Source organism: Acartia tonsa, chromosome 4 (genome assembly GCF_053477335.1).
Source record: "Acartia tonsa isolate MP-2025a chromosome 4, ASM5347733v1, whole genome shotgun sequence".
Lineage (NCBI taxonomy): Eukaryota > Metazoa > Arthropoda > Copepoda > Calanoida > Acartiidae > Acartia > Acartia tonsa.
In genome coordinates, this window is record NC_137263.1 from 31,634,464 (window position 1) to 31,645,381 (window position 10,918).

Consider the following 10,918-nt stretch of genomic DNA (forward strand, 5'->3'; position numbering starts at 1 on the left):
GCTGTTGCATAATGTTTATCAGTTGCCTTTGTAAATAACCTGATTTATAGTTGATAGTGCATAAAATAAAATCAGGGAAATTATAACACTTTCCTTTTTAATATTGGCTTCGCGCACACCATTTAGGGGGACATAGTTGGGGCGACGATTTAACTATGAACCATTTTTATCAGACAGACATCTAAACTTCTTTCCTTTTTTTATTTATCATGATATTTTTATCCATTTCTGCTTTTTTCATTGATCTTTGAACCTTGTGCTGGCTGAGTTGCGTAGATTATAGAGCTGTCCATATTTAAGTAGTGAAGTTTGTGTATATTTAGTCACTTTTCATGCGATTGGATAATAATCTCCTTGTTATTAAAATTGGCTTTATTAATTTCTAAAAATATTTAATTGGATTGCACTAAAAAGCTTGTTGCAGAGGATGTAGGGTTTATAGAGTGTTAACCACCTGACCCAAGGGAAAAGGAAAACGTCTCATCCCCATTCCCCTCCTAACTGATCTCTGTGCACGCTACTGGTTAGTTGCATTCTTTTCTTGAGAAAATAATTATTATGCATTTTCATCTCAAATGGCCAGAAGCTCAAAACGTACTTCAGGTGTGCAAACAATTTTGCAAATTTGTAGGATTGCAAAAAATTCTATGGTACTTCGCAATATTGCAAATACATGCCGTTAATCTGTGCGCTTTCTACCCGCAAATTTTTAGTGCCATCACAGATTCAGATACAGAATACTGAGCAAATTTTAAAAGTGCAGCTGTAAAAAAAATTGCAGAATGTTTAAAATTGGCGGTCACGATAGAATAATCTGCAATGATTAAATAAATCAATAATAATTGTTGAGCTACAGGCGGATTTGTTGACAGCTAGATTTATTTGCAGCTAGGAGACAACACTCTTTTTTTTTATTGAGACGACAGCATTTTAGAAAAATTCAGAAGGGTAACTAGTAGCAAAGCTACTAAATAATTAAAGTGTTTACGTTCGGCAGTCAAAAGTCCTACTGGTGATGTTAATCAACACACACCCTCGGAGCATCTTTCCTTTTTGTCTCTAAACTTCGATTCATCAAATTTCTTCTCCTGTCAAAGCAAGCTGTATTCTGGCGACGTGCAATTTAAATGGTTTACGTCGCGCGTCCCCTATCTGGTATAAAATGAAACATACATTGAATAAATATAAATATACAATCATATAAAGATAAAGGGGAACCACACCCCACTTGAAATCGAAATTAGAAAGGCCTACTTTTCTTTTCCCAGCCCCACAAGAAACACTCTCCCTGGCAAAACCATGTTCACGCCACTTTATACAATACAATTTTGTAATTTTGCACAGTAATATCGCATACGCCAATAGAATCTCTAGGGGCACCTATCGTTTCATTATTATAAACCTGTTACTTTAAATAAGGATGGCATTTTAGATTATTTGTCGTAAATGGCATTGCAACCAACAGCGGAATAAACCGATTTAATAATTTCAATTTCAATACAAATCTGCTATTAATTGAAAAACGGAGCAAAACATAAAATTTAAGAAATTGGGCTTCTTCTTAAGTGTAAACTTATTAATATAATTACCAATGGCTTTTTTTATCTTTATCATATTACCAAAAACGTTCTTACGTAATAGCTTTTTGGGAGCTTTGTTTTAATTATTCGACGTAAGGTTTCGTGATTATCATTCAAAGACTTTCAAAACATTTAATTTAAATATTATTATAATATAAAAACGAAAAAAGAAAACATAAATCGAAGCATTTTTAATAAAACAAGTTTTGGGGGAAATATTACAACAGACTACCTTAAGGTGAAAATAGCATGGATTAGCTTAAACTTAGTATCCTAAAACGTTTTGCATACGTTAGAATTTATTATACTCTAAAGACATTTCTAGAGCTACAACCGTAGCCATTCTGGATCATTTCTGTCGGTTCTAGATCGTTTAAAGTTCTCTAAGCTCACAAATCGATCATTTCTAGGGCGGCCCATTTAAAAACCAACTTCTACTTGGCAAGATGATAAATTATTTAATGTAATACAATTTAGAAAGATAATATGAATTTTCCATAAATCACACAAAAATTAAACCTATTGTGAATTATTAACTTAAAATATAAAAGCTGATTTTTATTGTAATGTTTTTTGTAATTTTCATTCATTTTATTAAATTAAGAATTTACAAACTATTTTATGTCTCGCTTTGATAAACATACAAAAGTGTTATTTATATTTATAGAAAGTTTTGCCTAATCTTTGATTGATATTGTAAAACTGTGCGGAATCTAGTTATCAAATTTTTTCAGACTTAAGCATACAGGGTGCGGCACATAAATCCGGACTTTTTTTAATTTTTAAACAAATGAACATAAAATCGTCAATTCTAAAGATTTTATTAAATTAAATTAATATTATTAAATTAAACTGAGAGGCAGAATAGGTATTTGACTATTAGATTATTCAAAAAAAATGGTCGCCAGTCTCATTCGCCGCCTCTACCCGCCTCCTCAACCGCCGGCAGGCCCAGGTCAAAATGCACCTGTCCAAGCTGGCGAAGTTCTCCTTGATAGTGGCAATGAGGGAGGTCTTTGTGATATGGGCACATCTATTGGTCCATGCTTCAAAGTAGCTTTAGGCCCGAAAGTCCATTGAATTAAGATCAGGCTGTTAGGAGGCCACATTTCCTTAAAAACGTGAGTAACCGCAGGGTCCAAATTAACACAACTTTCAAGCTACCCTTAGACACGAAGGCTTTCATTTGGACCACAGTTGAGCTACAACGACGTTTTTTACCTTTTTAAAAATTGCATGACGATTCAGCTAGGATTGTCAGCGCAATTCATAGTCTAAAATGAGTTTTAAAGTTCCATATGGGTCCCTGAAATCGAAAACCGAGAAATATTAACAATTTTTCACCATTTTTGACGTTTTTGACATCTTAAAATCTGACACGTTTCACTTTGCTGGAGTACTACGGCCAAGCCATTTCAGATAGCAAGCTCTAGTCTTTTCTAGTGTCTTACTTATGTATCTAACAGTATCTCCAGCAAGTTTTATATGCATATCTCACCTACAGATAGGCTGAGGTCAGATTTAGTGGGCCCTAGTCGAGAATCAAGATTAAACCACCTGCGCATTTCGAATCTGCCTTGTTGAACATATGCGCGGCCAGCTCGTAATACACGTCCATCTTCGTCCAAAGTTTTTTTTGTGCTAAAAGGTCATTATCTAAGCTTTTTATAGTGGGGTCAAACGTCCTGATTGGTCAAGTAGTTTTGATGCTATGGCCGTTTAAAAAAAGTCCGGATTTATGTGCCGCACCCTGTATTTAATGTAAAAAAGCTTTTGTTATAATTATTTTTTATTAAGTGTGATTTAATCTTACAAGAAATTATAATTGTCTAAACAGTTAACTATAAAAGCCATTGTTTTTTTCTGGATTCCCATGCTGTTATAGATTTGGTAGTACAGGGTGCATGGCCTTAATTATCACCTTTTCAAAAATTCAAAAGATACATTTAGTATGCAAAACATTTAAATTTAAAGACCAGGTTCTCCTGAAGGCTCCGGAACCTCTCGTAGTCATTTGCTAGTCAGAAAAAGGTATCCAGAAACATATGAAGATGATTAAAGTCCCTTCACAGATTATGACGTCATATGATAAAATAACCAATGAGAGGCCAGAATAAATTTTTCCATTGGTCAATTACAGTGTATACTGGTCTCCCAGTGGCTATTCTATCGTATGACGTCATAATATGTGGAGGAACAAATATTTTCGAAACATATGTGTAATAACGTTATCAATACTGTATGCAAAGATAAGGCTACAAACTTCAGTATGTTCATCGTTAGTAGAACATACTAATGATTCAAGGTTTTAAAAAGATACATCTAATAATCTATCAATTTCAAAAATACATAAAAATCTTCAAAAAGTGACAGTTTATGTTGCGCACCCTGTATTTAGGGAAAAGAGGGAGGGAAATGTTACTTCTTAGAATTACGTATATATGTATTATGTACGCATTTATTTTAACAATGACATGAATATGGGATAGTTAGTTGTTCTTTATTATAAACTAAACACACCACCGGAAGTCTGTTTGTTTGTTTGTTGCATGCGTCATAAAATAATTGGAGGCAAACCTTCATTTTTATTAAAGTAACTTGTTGGGCATCTGCCTGTATGTCCAGTTAGATCTCGTATACAATTTTCAGGGAAGTTTTATATTTGTAGCATTTATCACCCTGAGGAGATATGAGAGCAGGAATAGTTATTTCTCGTATCGTATTATAAACGGCTTTCCGCGGATATAGAATGTACAATTATAAGATTAAAACTAGTTTTTTTAGCCCCGTGGTGCCGAAGGCACCGGCTAAAAAAACTAGTTTTAATCTTATGATTGTACATTTCTATATTCGTAGAAAACTGGATATAATACGATGCTAGACATAGTTTTTTCGTATTCATGAGAACCGGTTCCTATCCACCGGATTCAAATGAATACGAGAAAAAAATATCCCCTATTTAACAAAAGAATTAATGTTGATATTTCTTAATACTTTTCTAATTATCTTCAAATGAATAATACCTTCCTAGTTCAAAGAAAAAGACACTACAATTATTCGAATCATAAAAATATTTTGTGTAATAATACCAAATAATATATAGTCAAAATTTAGTTAAATATAATTTTTTCAAAATTTTATTATTTAATATTACAATGTTTTTCTATGGTTAATGGCTCTTCTCTAATCGAAGTGACAATAATAAAAACCTTATATTATAAGGAAAGGAAAATTTAAAAGAAAATTAAAAAGGAGTCACATATCTAGGTCAACTATGCAATAACACAGAGACGCCTTTTAACCCATTTTATTCTATTAATCTAACACATAACACTGATGATGAGAGTAGGAGAATGTCTTGGCCCATATATAGTCGCATCTCATTGCCACGAAAAGTTAGGACATCCAGACGAAGGTCTTAAAAACAAAGTATTGGTTATGTGCTTGGATGTTACTTAACGTTATATCCTAGTGATTCTGGGCTAGTTTGAGTCAATTTCATTTTTAAATTTAGGTTTTGAAATGATTATTGGCCATTTTACGTCCCCCCATTTATTTTAAATTTTACACATGGACTGCTTCTATCATTTAAGGCTTAAAATAATGTATTAAAATATAATTATATAAATGCTGCTTCGGCGTACAGATCGAAGAAAAGCATTGCCATAGAAAAAAATCATCTCATCGTTCTAATGTCTTTGTTTTTATTTCGCGTGATACGTGAGAGTGTCCCGGATACCTTCTTAATACAATAAATACAAATTAATACCTTCGGGATATCTGTAAGTGTTGCTAGCTCTCTTCCTTTTCAAATTCCCCGACCAATCACTGACCATTAATCGTAAAGTTTACAACAGGGATGTAAAGGGAAAAGACGATAAAATGATGTACCTACATTTTGAATTATGATAGACAACATTTTCTGTTCAGATGATTAAAATCATTAGTGGACAAGCTGTATATTGCTAGCTTTAACCAACTCATCTAAATTTAATTAAAGTACCCAAAGATTTTATACCGACAAATAAGATAAAACATTGGGTAACAGTATGATTTACAGTCATCCCTTAATGTAAATGCCTAACAACCTATACGTATGTGGTATTCTTATTTTGGATTAGTCATAAGTTAAAGGATTCTCTTAAAATTAAATTGAAACATTTTTGTTACAATCGTAAGTTCAGCTTTATGACAAAGCCCAAATTGTGCCAAAAATCATCCAAGTGACGTCATAAAAATAAGAGATTATCCATCTCCTTTTTAGGGGTTTTCTTTCCCACTTCTACTCTCAACTCCCTCATTTTTATGACGTCACATGGATAATTTTTGACATAATTTTTAAGCAATTTGGGCTTTGTCAGCTTATCGTTAATGATGTTTAATTTCAAATATAGTTGGCAATATGTATATGTGCAAATTATATCAGGACCCGGCAGATGGTCTTTTTTCCAGCAGGAAAAAAGTGTTTTTTTCTAATCTGTTATTAAAGAATAGGAAATATTTTTATACTGTTGGCAATACAATTTTTATCAGAAAAATATGTTTTACAGCTTCTAACTACATCTTTTTAAAAAATTCTACTGACTACTGATCATCTACTCTAACATTTGTCTGTTATATTTATCATAAATATTTCATGAGCCTCGCTGCTTATGGATGTTGTCATTCTTTCTTGTTATAACAATATCATAATATAGACGTCCAACATGTCTAAACAGTATTGTCCTTGTTACTAATGTTATCTTAATTGTAAATGTAAATGTTGATTAGAGTTAAATTGGCCCAATAAATATTCAGTTTAATGTGTTAATTAAAGTATACATACGCAGGGATCTAAGGGATAAGACAATGGCTGAAAGTGTATATACATTATACATCCCCAATGAAAATACACAAAATCACCCCGTCTCTAGATTAAAATTAGTGTTTAAAACGTTTGAACACTCAACTTATTGAATCAGCCAATCAAAAATCACTAAGGTCTCCAAAGTTGTTAAGGCAACGACTAAGAAAACGTAATTTTAGGATTTTGGGGACTAGTTTAATAAACAGCTCATTATCCCTCTCTTTCTGATATATATGTATGTGAGCTGATTATGTATCATAGAGAGAGAAACATTCTGTAACCTTGATTTCAGGTTCAGGATTAAAGGACATATAAATTACAATTTAATTCAAAAGATTATCTAATAAAAAGTTTTTATGATTGGTCATGAATAACAATTCTTCTATGAGGAGGTATCTTGTTGGCACCCAAAAAGATATAACAAAGACGTTAACAAAGGTAGATGATGCTATGGTATGTGACATCAATATGAGAAACGGCCCTAGCCCTTCGAGATTACATTGCACCAATAAGATTTCATGAAAAAGGGGTCACAATCAAATGGTTCTTACTTAGCAATGAGTTCTAAGTGTGTAAGTGTGTGTGTGTGTGTGTGTGATATAGATAAATAGAGAGCAAAAAAGAGAAACAGAGAGAGAGAAAGGATGCTTGATAAAGATATGTCTACTATAGGTCCATGTAAACGTTATGGGTTTAACGAACCAGAGTACAAACCTATATAAGATAAAAGACAATATGGATAACTTTGTTACATTTTTACCTATCCCAGTATCCTTAGTTTAATTGAGATCTAACAAGAAGATTTGACAGGAAGGCAACAATTTCACGTCTTCATGCCACTTCCTTGCATTCCATACAACAACGTGGGCTTGTTACAGCTGATAAACATTATGCGGATTCGGACGAGAACTGGTATGGCCGTTGACAATGAACATAAATCCAAACCAAATAAATAAGCATAAATTCTTAATGTTATTAATTTTTAAAACACGCAACCTCGCAAGAGTAAATCTTATATTTTCTCGATTCAATAATATTTTAAAATTTTTTTTTATTTAAAGTTGGCGCATCCCCTAGTTTTATTGCCATGTAATACCCAAACCAGTCTTCTCCTGTACCTAACAACACAACAAAGTATTTTAGAGAAGTTGTCATATACAAAAATTATTTAGAAAATATTAAATTTTCAAATATGATATATGCCTTTTAACATTTTTAAAGAAGTTACAAATTATTTTCCCTCTGTGCATGTAGAAATTGTAGAGTATCTATAATCTATAATACAAAGTAGAACGATGTCTGTCTGTCTGTTTGTTTGTACTGTAGGATCTCGCTAACCGCTGAACCGATCGGGTTCTCCTAAACAGGGTAGCTTCTCATAGGTCCCGGGAAGGTTTATAACTATTTTGGGGGAGGGTACCAAAACCCTACCAAGAAAAATAAAAAAAATCGAAATTTTGTTTATGTTTATTGATTTTACAAAGAGAGTTCAACGCAACACAGACATATTTTAAATATAAAAAAAAAACATTTTAAGTGCCACTAGAGGCCTCTAATTATTCACGTTTCATCTACCCAACTTTAATATTTTAATACAAGAACTGTGACTTCTAATTAGCATGTTTCTATTGAGCATTAAAGTAATAAAAAAGAAATGTGAGATTATTCTAGGTGGTAATTGCATTGAAGGGAAGAATAAACAAATTTTTATTCAATCTTAATTTTCTTAATAACAAAGCTTCTCTACAAGTGTTGTGCTTCTTTTACTTTCTTCAATTTATTTTAAGTGTTTGTTTCTCTTTTCAAAATTTTAATAAAATGAACAAACGATCGATCAAAAAATAATAACAAGAGTTAAAAAATATTTAATCTTTCTTGTTTGTTTCATATTTCTTATGAATTATAAAAATTTTAATTATCCCTAACAACAAAAATTCATATTCAATCCGCCAAAACATTTAAAATGAATCCTCAGTCGCTAACCCTAAATTAATTTACAGCAGCCCATACAATATACAAAAACTAAATGAATATATACCATATTGGTTGAAATACTTCGATTAGGAAATCATTTTCATAATACAACCATCCCCCAATTGTTTAAGAGGGGGGGGGGGGGGTAGTTCTGTACTCGACTGGGAAACCGCCAAATTTGTTAATGAAAATTTGTAATACTTTATGAACTTGACATTGAAATGATTTAAATGATGTATAGAAAATGTGTCAAAGTTTTTGGCATGACACATCATATATGTCTATGTGTATCAGTTTATATTGAATGTGAATATTGGGAAATTTAAAATTATCATTAAACAAGGTTGACAACAGCCATAACTAGCGAAGCCCATAATTACAAACATTATACAAATAATTCGAATGACAGATCGTTAAAGTGAATTATTTAGTATTCATGGGTCAGCAGAATATTAACAGAAAAATTCAGCCACCAATCTTTAATAACAGCCAAAAAGAAATACATTAATTTTTTATGTAGCTGGACAAAACGTCATAAAACTGAGGGATTATCCTTTTCTTCTTTAGGGGTTTTCAAGAAATCTTTGGAGTTGATATTCAGGGTATTTTCAAATTAGCTATCTGTCTTTAATGTTTTCAGAGCAGGACTGACACTCCTACTGGTAAGGTGAGTTGAACACTGGATGCCCATAGATATCGGTTATCTTTTTTTAAAAAGCAGGTTTTTTGTCAAGTAAAACTAATAATCCCCCATAGTATTACAGATATTCATAAGTACGAACAAAGTAAGTTCAGAGCAGCTCCGCTACTAATAAACAACATTTTGCGCAATAGGTATCAATTTCTCTATTTTCATAATATTCTAGCCTTGAATGTATTGTAAAATGAATCAAATTTTGTAGAGGTTTTAAATAACTCATCTGAATTAACTATACACAAGTCACAAGGGCTTCGTGTTCAGATTAAAACAAGGATAATAACTCCATAAAAGCGAAGCTCTGAAACGGTAGGGCAAACAACCAGTAACAATTGTAGAGAGTCAGAAATGAAAAACCATACCGTAAATGTATAAAAGTCTAAACAAAATTGTAAAGAAATTTGATGAAAAACTGCTTAAATATAGGATAATGTTTAAGGGCATACTTACATTTTTAAGGCCTTGATTATAGAGATGCTTCGCTTATACCAGTGTACTTTGTTGTCTGAGGAATCAGTATTCCAAAAATTAGATCAATTGGATCATTATACCACATAACAATTTGTTGCTAAAAAAGTTAAAAATCAACCTGCTTATAATGGACGTACGGACATTCTGGTAACTATTATAGAGTTGCTACGCTTTCTAAATCGTACCTAACTACTACAGTAATCACCATGCAAAGTTTCATATCGATAGGACAATTATAGCATGCCTACGTTAACTGAAAAAGCTATCCGTTACGGATGGACGTAAGGACGGACTGACGTTCCAACCCCAATGATAGAAAAGCTTCGCTTTTAAAAAGAAAGGTAATTTTGACCGCTTCCATGAAAAATATTCTCTCATCCTCCCCCCCCCCTCCCCCCCCCAAAAAAAATCTTTCCTTTTTGGTGGGTCGGACCCCCACAACACCTTATGGCTTAAAAACCAAAGGCTAGAGGAGAAGTCACTAAGTTGTCAATGAAAGTTGTAGATGTTTTGTATTGATTGGTTATAAATTAAATTTGCTGTGAAACATCATGAAAAATTTAATACTTTTGTTCTAAAAGAGAAAATTATGAAATTTATTGCTTCCCCATGAAAAAAACAAAACAAAGGTGCATTAGAAACTTTTCTTGTGTATAATTTTATTGATTGTTGTCACAAGAGAGAAGGTGATTAGCCTGGGGGAGGGTGGCAGCCGGTGTGAGTAGGGTGGGGGGGAGAGAAGTTGCAGCCGGTGGTGGTTCAGATAAGCTGTTGGTTGTAGTCAGCTGTTAAGGTGGTGGAAAAAGTGGGCTTTTGTTCTCATTTAAATGGCAAAGAAACCACTTTAAAGATGATATTTTTTATCACAAGGGAAAGCAACATAAAATTACTTGGTATTGACACGCTAATGATGTTCTAAAAACCCTCGATTGTTTCCTGAAAATTTCTGCCTAATTATAAATTTATCAATTCCTTATTCATTTAATTTAATTTTAAATTATATTAACAAAATAAAATAAAAATAATTTTCAATGGGTGTTATTTTTAAACTTGTTTTTTTAAGAAACTAGATTTTTTTACTTATGCAGATCAAGTGTATTATGTGTTTTTTTTATTTTCAATTTTAAAAATAAACAAATAAATTTGTTTTATTGTGACAACAACTACATCGAGTTTCCTTATATAATGTATTTCAGATTTTGTATCCACACCTCTGTTGAATTCTACGTTCAATCAATACCAATACAAATCAAAGTCAATGTGGGTGTCAATTTAGGAAAGAAATCCCTTCCAAAAAAGGAGAGAGGTATAAAAAAGAAAATTACCAAACAAACCTAAAAGAATTCATTG